General features: G+C 37.6%; 1 protein-coding gene and 1 long non-coding RNA gene across 2 annotated transcripts in view; one reads left to right on the top strand and one right to left on the bottom strand.

Moving 5' to 3' along the window:
- fam189a1 (family with sequence similarity 189 member A1) overlaps window positions 1-10,695 on the bottom strand; it is a 104,463-nt gene that overhangs the window by 28,309 nt on the left and 65,459 nt on the right. The window lies entirely within an intron of this gene.
- On the top strand, window positions 5,711-9,314 carry LOC311288147. The gene is made up of 5 exons (XR_014626891.1): window positions 5,711-5,757; window positions 6,796-6,828; window positions 6,975-7,033; window positions 7,221-7,386; window positions 8,813-9,314. It is a non-coding gene; the product is annotated as an uncharacterized lncRNA (long non-coding RNA).

Genomic DNA, 10,695 nt, shown 5'->3' with positions numbered 1-10,695 from the left:
ACACACTATAATATAACTCTGCTACTGAATGAAATGAGCAAGAGAAAGAGTTGACTTGCGCATGATGGATGCCTCTCATTCTGCTCTGACAGTTACTGTGAATGAATAAAGTGTCCATCTGAGCCAATCATACAGATCTGCTCTTGAACACGGCAGAGGCTGTTGGAAAGAGGGCATTCTTTCTCTCTTAAGTAAATGAGGAGAAAACAGCAGGCTGAAAACAGTTGTTTAATATTATTTGACATTAGCCTCACAACTGGCAAAGAGACCTTGAGTACAAATCATCGCGAGGCATCAGATAAGCAGTATAATTCATATTCTAATTAATATGGTAGCATAGTTGAGACTCAGAGAGTCTCTAAAGGGAGGGCACTGCTCATCAGCCTTATCTGAAAATGGTGAATTATCCAATGCATTATCCCTCAGGAATATTACTTCCCATCTATATTTCACTCATTCTTTCTTACATTGCTTTCTCTTGCATGAACACAGCCCTAAATAAAGACACTCAGGAGGCTGCTCCAGGGAAAATGTCCCAAGAGTGTTAAGATGGATAAAAGCACACCATAAGCTCTTTTAGGCCACCCTAAAAGACAAATCTCATCTCAATCTCAGGTTGCACAATAAGGTACAGCACTGCTCAAAAGTTTGGAGATGGTAAGATTTTTTTTTATGTTTTTGAAAGAAGACCCTTATGCTCACCAATGCTGCATTTATTTAATTCAAAATACAGTAAACTAAAGATATTGCGAGTATTATTACAATTCAAAAGCACTGTTTTCTATTTCAATATATTTTAAAATCAAATTTTTTCCTGTTATTCCTTTTTTCAGATCTTTTGATCTAATGGACGAAAAAAGCTTATTTACACACAAGCACGACTGGAGATGACAGAAAAATACAGAGAGCGGCCGTTTTCGTTTCTGCTCTGACAGCCGCAAGACCATCAGGAATAGTGAGAGAACATTGTGCTTGGAATATTTTTCATCTTCAACTATACACCGTAGGTGCAATAAATATTAACCATCACGGTGTTTAATAGTGTTTTGTGCGTGCTATACCACAAAATGGATTCTTACCGGCTAGCGAAACGGAAGTCTAACAGCTGCTGCTGATAATACTGAAGGAGTACGTCATGGCAACGTACAAAGGTACCTCACGTGGGAAACACTTAACGTAACTCGTAAATGCGCGTAACTAACAGAAATCAAACAAGCTACATTAGTATGCATACTGCATAGGCCACGAAGTGTGGGTGAAATAAAACATTAGCGGACCGGAGAGAATAATATGGATTTTTTTTCCAGAAAACTTCTTGCACAAAATAAATTCAAGCACTTTAAAGGACCTGTATCTATATGTAGGGAAGGTGTAAAATGTTTCTCCCAGCCTTAGGGGGGAGCTGTGTTCCATGAGTGTTTCACTGTGTGAGTGAGCCCTTACATGGGTGGAGCTGTTGTTTAATTCAGTTCTATTTCCTTGTGGAAAGGTAAGGAGGGTTTTCCAGGGGGGCAGTGTTTCGGAAAACATTGAAGCTTCCCCGGGCGCCGCCATTGATTAGCGGACCCCCACCTGCTGTTAGCATTCCATTGACTCCCATTCATTTTGGCGTCACTTTGACAGCGAATAACTTTACATCTGAGGCGTTTAAAGACTCCATTTGTCCATTATTTATTTCTAAAGAAACACGAAAATGTATAAAAGGCTCCATTACCTTGTATCTTACGTTATGGCCCCATAGATGCAGTTTTTGTAAAAATAGGCTAACGATTGCGTCATAACCACGCGACTCTCTGTCGCACAGTAGAGAAATTACCGTATGGACAGGAGGAGAAGCTCGCGCGCAATCGGGGGGACGTGGAGGCAAAATGACAAAGTAATTAATCAGAATACTTAGCAAAAGTTGCTCCTGCTCCTAGCTCATGGACACCTCCTACTCACACTCTCCGTCTCTGCAAGTTTCGGAAGGGAATGATTCAGATTTCTCTTGGCACAGCTACTAGAAGACAGACGGGTTGCTCACGTCACATCTACGTCGTCAAGCTCAGTTTGAGTCTGCGCAGTACGCTCGACCATCAGGAAGTGAGAGCTTCTAATTGACTTCACTTTTCTCCGTTGAAACCTATGGGGGTCGCTGTGTCCAGTTTATTTACTGTCTATGGGGTTTTCACTGTTATCTGATTAATTATTTAATTTCTTTAATTATTTTGGCCATCTATGTTATTTGAAGAAATATATTGCTGTTAAAGATGTTTACTAACATATATGTGCAGCTATTTTGGGGTTTTATTTCTTTGTATTTTGGATGCATCTGACATTTAACTTTATTTGTCATATGCTGAAAGTTACTTTTCCAGTGTTTGAGAACCCCCATGATTTGAAGTTAATATTACTGCAGCTAAAACTATATTATTTCTTTTATAATTTTGTATGCATTGTTATTTTTATTATTGGTAACTAACAGTTCTATTTCCTTATGGAAATATGTTGCTGTGTGCTGCATAGTGGCTGATGCAGATAAAGAGCCCAATAAATTAAAGCTTCACTGCTGTGACAACCACGATCTTGGTGTCCTCATTCATCCATCACATAAACACAACGTGGAGACATTTGGGGGAGCACACTGACGAAGAAGATTACATATGTTTATTTCAAAACCTTTCCAGGGCCTTGAATTTTGTTCTTTTCAGATTCACAAACTTTCAAGGATTTCAAGAACCCGTGGGAACCCTGATGACTGAATCAAATCAGACAGATATAGCTCTTTAAGGTTACAACTGCATGTTTTCTTTTTACAGTGCAACTGAAATGGAGAATGAAACAAGCTATTTATCTTTAAGAGTTTACTTAATCAAAGCAACTTTTGCAAAACCAGAGCTTCTAACAAAATCCATAATTAAACGGATGTTGCGTTGAGTCTGCAATGTAAAAGGGATATCGAGCCTGACATGTAATAGGGATATTACAAGTGCTGGATTGTTGTGGTCAAACGACAGTATATTTAAGTCACTATATGGCGGCCTACAGGTTCAAGAACAGATTAAATGTTCTCCATTCAAAATACTGACATAATTATTTATCTACAGCCATGCTTCTGATACAGATAAAACTAACTTGACATTTTCTCAGAGATCAGTATGCTAAATTCAGCAATGACGTATATATGGGTTTCATTTCAGACCCACTTAGAGGATCTTAGAGTGTCCTGAAGATTAAAGGCAGAGGAACCTCTGGGTTTGAGGGGATTATAAACACAAATCACTTTGTCTGTGCTTATTCTGCAGTGAAATAAACCACAGGAACAGTAAAAGCTCTACTGACTGATGCTGGGATAATACACACTGGAAACAGTGACACAAATATTTACATACAAGGAAAAGTAAACATGGCCGGCCTGTGGGGCCCCAGGCGAGACCATGAAAATGGACCATGTCAGTGTAAAAAGTGTAATTACATGAAAATGTCCACAGAACCACTGCAATATGATATGTAGTTTCTTTTAAACCATACACGTCCATTGGCATGCAGTGAGCAACAGCGAGCAATTCCAATTCATTCTTTATGGGGGTTGAGTGGCAGGATTGCACTGGGGATTGTGGGATTGACAAGTAGTAAGAGCATCACAAAAATTGGGAAGTGCTGAACTCGCAAATGAGAGGCGAAAAACCCCTGGTTCCAGACAATCTTTGCAAAGTAAATGCAAGTCAAGATATGTCAGAAACATTTTTAAAATCTGTTTCTGATAGATTTGGTGCTTTTATCACATTATTACATATTATTGCTATATTTAATTTGTAATTTAAATAAAGTTTGGACGTGGTTGTGGTTTGTGGTTACATGTACACTTTAGGCACTTAGAAATAATGTGTGCATTTTTCCAACCATGATACATGATATCATAACTTGACCAGACCAATACTAAATATATAAAATTAAGGCTATTTGATGCGTAGACAACATTCAACAGATGTTTTCCAGCAAAGCACCGCAACATGAATAAATCATGCAGATTACAGTGTTAGGGACTGTTCGTTATTTATTTAAGGAGCCACCGGAGGAGTTTTGAGATCTGTTGTCAAAAAAGACATGACCCTCCCTTCGCCAGCAATAATTTTTTCTATGACCCTCCAAAATGATTGTGAAAAAAGGCATGACCCTCCCCGATAATTTATTGTTCTGTACTGGTTTGCGCTTGGCAAAGATGTTCAGATAGCCATTGTTTGTTTGTTTTTTAAACCATAAACTCTTGCTTTCTCATCTGGCTGTAACGATAGACCAAACCTACGATTCGGTTCGTATCACGATTTTTTTATTTTAGATTTTAAAAAAAATCATGTTTTCGGTGCTGATGCGGTGTGACTCGTTCAACATGTGGGTGGCGTTGCGAATAAAGCATCTAAAAGCTGTCACAAAGAACCGGCAAAAGTAATGATTATTAATATGTCATATATTGCTAGAAATTTTAATTGTTTTTAATAAACAAGTGTTTTCTGTGTCGACTGCAAAGATGAAGTTGACGATGCGTCGCGATCTTCTCAGAACGCGCCAGAGAGATTTCATAAGCAGAAAGCAGTCTGTTTTCCTTCGTTTTGAATTGTTCTGCATGTTTAAACGCAGACATTTCAAGCTTTCTATATATTTCTCAGGTCTATGAGGCAAATAGCCTACCTTACGCTGAGTTTCGGTTCATTTATGAGACAAGAGTCCAGTTCACTCGCCCGCGCCTCCGTGTCATGATTATCTATTTTCTACTATATTTAGACTACTTCTTATTTATTAAATCCAGATGAAACATTGATTAAAATTAAGATAAAATTAATAAAAAAAACGAAATTCACTTTAAAGAAAGGCTTTGTACTTTCTGTTTGAGGTCTCTGTGCCATTTTTAAAGTCGCTTCAGAGCAGTCATGTGCGTGCGTAATGGAGAACTGTCACGTCCGTAACATTTATTTTTATTTTTTTTACATAAATGCAAACACGAAAAATAAAATAAAAATAATATAAAATGTAATTTTCTGTGGAGGCCGATCTTTATTCATCCGGTGGGTATATATATCTTGGTTTGCAGTGTAATTTATAGAATTAGCCTACTAAAAAATATTTTGCCACCTAAAAGTTAAAGATTTTTTTGTGTCACGTCACATGTGTATTTCCCTCATATTAAATATAAAACGCATGTGTAGACTGATATTTTTCTAATGTCTTGACTCCTTTCAGACGTTTCAAATAAATGCATTTTCTGAGAATTTTTATTTTAAGTTTTGACTGCAAATGTCACGTCCATTCACTGGAATCGCCCAATTTTAACGAATTTATCCTCAACTAGTTTTTGTGGTGTAGGTCTATGTATTTTATGTTAACTTAAATAATAGCCTACACTGTTAAAAATTACCAGCAATTCACAATAATTAACAGTATTATTTTACAGTAACTTGTTGTAATTAAGTTTCCCTGTAATATCCCAATGAATACCTGTAAAAACTACAGTGTCCTTGGATTTTACAGCATTTAACTCTTATTTTACAGTAAAATATTGCAATCTAAAACCTGCTGTTATATCACAACAAGGTCTGTAATATCACAGCAACACAGTGGAAAAAAAAAAGAATTTCACAGCATTAAACAGTATTATTACAGTGAAATATTGTATTGAAATTATGCCCTGGAAAGTCACATGACATAACCGAACTGTTTTGAATTTGAACTGAAAAGGCGCGGTCGTGTCCCTCTTCTGAATTTCCGGGCTGAATGGAGAAGGTGAGTAGCATACATGTTTGCAGCACTTACACCCATGTTATTTTAATATGATGATAATATTTACTTTCAAATAAACGTTTATCGCATGACACAGTTCACATTTTGTTAGCAAGTGCCCGGAATTGTTGAAAGTTCTCTCACAGCATTTGCTAATAGTAGTAATGTTAGTAGCTAATGAAGAGAGTTTCGCTATAATTTTTCATGTCACTATCACCGTTTAGACAAATCTGGTGTTTGTAAAGTTTATAAAAACCAATGATGGGACAAACATTACTATTTATGTGTGCACATTTCTGTAATTAGTCAAGGTTATCATAGATTAGCAGGGCTAACCGTTAGCTGTTTAACTTTAATAACTTAGTGATTCAAACGGTCCATGAAAAAATATTTTTTTCAGCGGATATCCTAGTTACAACATGATTGAGCTAACTGTTAAGGGGGTCGCACGCCGGATGCGCAGCTCGGCGCCGCGCCGCGCCACCGCCACGTCTTTTAAATTCGAACACATTATTCTCTATGAGAATGTAAGAGGAAGATATACATCTCTATAAATGTAAATTTTATATAAAACCATGTAAATGGCGCTCTGTGGCGCGGCAGGATTTTGAACACGGTCCTGAGCCGTTGCTGGGCGTCGCGGACAGACGCCGAAAGGCGCCGCCGGTGTGTGTACTCTCATAGAGAATAATGTGTTCGAATTTAAAAGACGTGGCGCGGCGCGGCGCCGAGCTGCGCATCCGGTGTGCGACCCCCTTTAGTCTCATGTCGTGTTCGACAACGGGAGGGTTTTAACATTAGGGTTTCCCACTTGTCCTGATATGAATGAATAATAATTGTAAAAGTTGTAAATGCACGTTACATTGAGTGAGCAATCTCAAAGTGCTACAGAAAAAAAAACACTATATATATATACCACTATCATTTTTGACATACGGCTAAAATTAAATTACAATGATCAATGATCATAATCTGCATTCAAACTGAAATTCTTATTTTTGGTTGCATTTGTGTAATTTCTCCTTTTTCTTTTCTTTTCAGGTCATCAGAGAGAGTTTGATGCTTGAAGTTGATGTAAGATTTTTTATTCAAATATTTAAAATGCAAAATGAGTGATTACATTATCAACATTTACCTTGCATGATTTACTACCTCTGACCAATGAACAATATTTATCCTTTATCCTAAATCCATGCTATTGTGTGTTAACTATGTTACAGCCATGTGCCACTGGTCAATACTGCAGAACTCCCCAGCAGCCCCTGCTTGATCATTCAAGGTAATGTTACTTTGATCTAGTATCGACATTTCTAACTCATTATTTTGTTTTCATTCTAGAAATCTACAAGACCACAATAAGTAATAATAATTATAATAATAATAATAATTACATTTGTATAGCCATTTGTATCTTAAGCAGATCGCAAAGTGCTCATAACACATAATGCTGTATCTGTTCATTTCAGGTGACATGATGAAGCCCTCTGGATGGCTTATATCCATCGAGGGACATGTCGTGATGGGCCCACACCCTTTCTTTTTACACGGAGTAGCTGCTTTCTTCAGCAGCTATTACGTCTTCAACCTTGAGTATCCTGCCGCTGGATCGTCAACGCTGGAGTTCATTCAAAGGTATTTTATAAAGATCACATTTAATCTTGTAATTCACATTATAGTACAGGCTTCCAACTCAATGATTGTCTTGAGGTCTAAAATGCTGACAAACGAGGTACCTGAGGCCCCGTCCACACTACCGTGTTTTTGTTTAAAAACGGAGACCTTTTGCTACGTTTACACCTCCCGTCTACACTAAAACGGCAAAAACGGAGACCCAAAATGGAGAAGTTTAGAAACGCTGCCGACCCGTTTTTCGTTTTTGAAACTCCGGAGGGCGTTTTAGTGTGGACGGGTCAAAACGGAGGACTTTAGAAACGATGACGCAGAGGCTCGCGCTCGGCTCTATGATTGGGTGTCATCAGTCATGGAGTATACACAGGTAATATTCAGTACCAGTAAACTCCACCCGCTGGAACAGTTTCTTACAGTAAGAAGAAGAAGAAACTGCCTCTTGGAAGCGTCTCAGGTGCGGCTCGCGCAGTAAACGCATAGCACTACATGCTATATAGAACCGACACCTATTTTTCATGCGACACGCAAGCGTGTTGGAAGCGTTTCCAAGAAAAATAGAATAGGAAAACATGTTTATATGTCATTTTGACACAAATACATATTAATAAATGACATTTTGATGTTTGAAAGCATTTTTTTACAGTCTATGTTTGAAAGTCTCTAGGTTTACACCGGCACGCGCATGCCCAGTGTTGGTGAATGGTCACGTGATACGCGTTTTCAGTCGTTTTAATGTGGACGGAGATCAATTCTAATATGCAGCTAAAACGCTGGTGTGGACGGCGATCGTATTCGTTTTAATTCTCCGTTTCTAAACTAAAACGCAGTAGTGTGGACGGGGCCTGAGGCTAGCCTGGTGAGACCACCCTGATCTCGCGAACTCATTCAATTTCGCTCTGCAGATCAGTCTGGGTTTCTACACATGTTATGCTGACAAATACCTGCTGGTCCAATCACAGCTATTTATTTTGTTTTGGGGCAGGCTATGTGATGATGATTTTGAAACGTCTATTGCGAAATGCGAATGTATTGAATGAAGTAGATGAAATTTTCTTTCGAAGCAGAACAAAATGCTCTCAGGCCCTTTATTGAAAAGGATATGTTTGTCATACTTTCAACAGGGTTTGGTTTTAATTTACCAACTGGCCAATTGCGTGAAGATGCATTTCAGTGGCGGCACACGTTGATATGGCCTCTCATAGTAGAAAATCAACCCTATTTGCCTCAGGCAAACCTAACCTGAGGCACCTTGGCTAAAAATGCCTAAAAAAAAATTATGGTGAGAGTACGATCTAACAAGTTTGGATTATAAATCTATTAGGGTTTGATGTGGGGAAAAAGCACAGCAAAAAGCACACCTTGATAAATGCTGTCTGCAATACATACTGTAAGTCTATTTGAAACTGAAACTATCTTTGCTTATTAACAGGTGCTTCCTGGGCATCAATCCTGAAAGAGGCTCAAAGACCAAGAAGCGGACAACAATGAACCCTCATGTGAGCACCCTTTTGAGGAAACTTATTGACTTTGAGTGGGCATCATAGTTTTTTTTTGCAGCGGTAGTTGTCAGGCTCAGTTTTGAGTAGCCTTGTTCTTTTTGTAATTTTTCAAGACAACTTTGCACTACAAGATTTTTACACAATGCTGTTGCGTGTGGACTCATTATAATGTTTGAGACTGAGAGGAGCACCTGACCCCTTTACGACATTCCTTCATCGCTCTCTTATCTTGCCATGAAGGCCTCATTCCCATCCTGTCCATTACTGTTATTGTGACACAGCTAGTTGAATTGCAAGTTTGCACAATTTCTCTGCATTTTCTGACTTTTATGACTAGAAAGTTGAATTTCTTGAACTCTTGAAGTTCTTGGCATCTGCTGTACATTGAAAAATATGTATTTGTTAATAAATATGCCATTGGGCTAACATTGACTTTACCTCAGAGTTGTTTGTTGGGGGGAGGGGGTTAATTGTACAATGATTGTAAATTCACAGTATATTATTGTCAACTTGTACATTACTTTCAAAGTACACACTGTAAAAGTACAGGGCCTTGTAACAATGTACAGCAAAAGATTGTAATTCCCCAGTAATGTACTGTAATATCACAGTAATTGCTTTGTCATTGAAGCTGTGAATTTACAGTATACAGTTGTGCTTTTACAACAATGCATTGTAATATCACAGATATAAAATTACAGTAAATTGCTGTGAGTATATTTCACAGTATATTGCTGTAATCCTTACTGTGAAAGTCATGCAAAATTTATCCAATTATTTATTGTAAATTCACAACGAAAAATTTTGCAGTGTACTAATAGTGATTTAAAGATGTGGTAGCGCTGCGTAGATCGCGAGTCGTCAACTTCATCTGTCTAGCCGACACTGACATAAAAATAACTGTTTTATTAGTAAACAATTAAAATGTCTCCTGCTATATTGAACATATTTGCCTGTTCCTTACAAAACACTGACAGTGGGGTTTTTGACCGGGTTTTTTTTTTTTTTTTTTTTTTTGAGCAGCTGCGGACAAATTTTTCGACACACACACACACACACACACACACACACACACACACACACACACACACACACACACACACACACACACACACACACACACACAATATTAAACAGGATTTTTTTATTGCTTTTTTAATACAATAAAAATTTCATTTAATTTATTGTTTAATAAAATTATAAGCCTATTATTTTTAGTTTATTAACAGCAACAACAGCTGTAAAGATGAAGTTGACGATCGCCATCTCCGTAGTAGTGAACACGCCTATAGAGAGAAATGCACATCATTACTACATAACCAGAGAGTAGCCTATTTCTTTTCGTTTTAAATGGTTAAAAAGACATTTCAAGCTTTCTTAAGATATATTTCATGTAGGCTATGTGAGGCATATGCTGAGTTTCGTTAAGTTAGGATGAGATGCGCTCCTGTTTACGAGCAGTGCAAGTGACCACGCGGGCGCCTCTATGATTCTGTTGTCTGCTATATTTGGTATTTGGCAATTGGTTGATAAAAAAAAAATATTAAAATTAAGATAGGCTACAATTTATACAAAACGAAATTCACTTAAAAAATCGTTTTCTGCAAAACAAAACTTAATTAAGTGGTCAAAATCATGTCTGACCCGCTCCATGTCTCTCGATATTGCGTATAGGCTACTCGTGTGTGCGGTTCACTTTTCATAATCAACATAGATGAAAAAATAACATTATTATATTTTAACAAAAATGGAACTAAATGAGCTTATTTAATGGTAACAACACAGTAGGCCTACAGACTCTGTATTTGTACAA

This window comes from Rutilus rutilus (assembly GCF_951802725.1).
Source record: "Rutilus rutilus genome assembly, chromosome: 3".
NCBI lineage: Eukaryota > Metazoa > Chordata > Actinopteri > Cypriniformes > Leuciscidae > Rutilus > Rutilus rutilus.
Note: the sequence above shows the minus strand (reverse complement) of the source record. Positions and strands in the feature narration are given on the sequence as shown.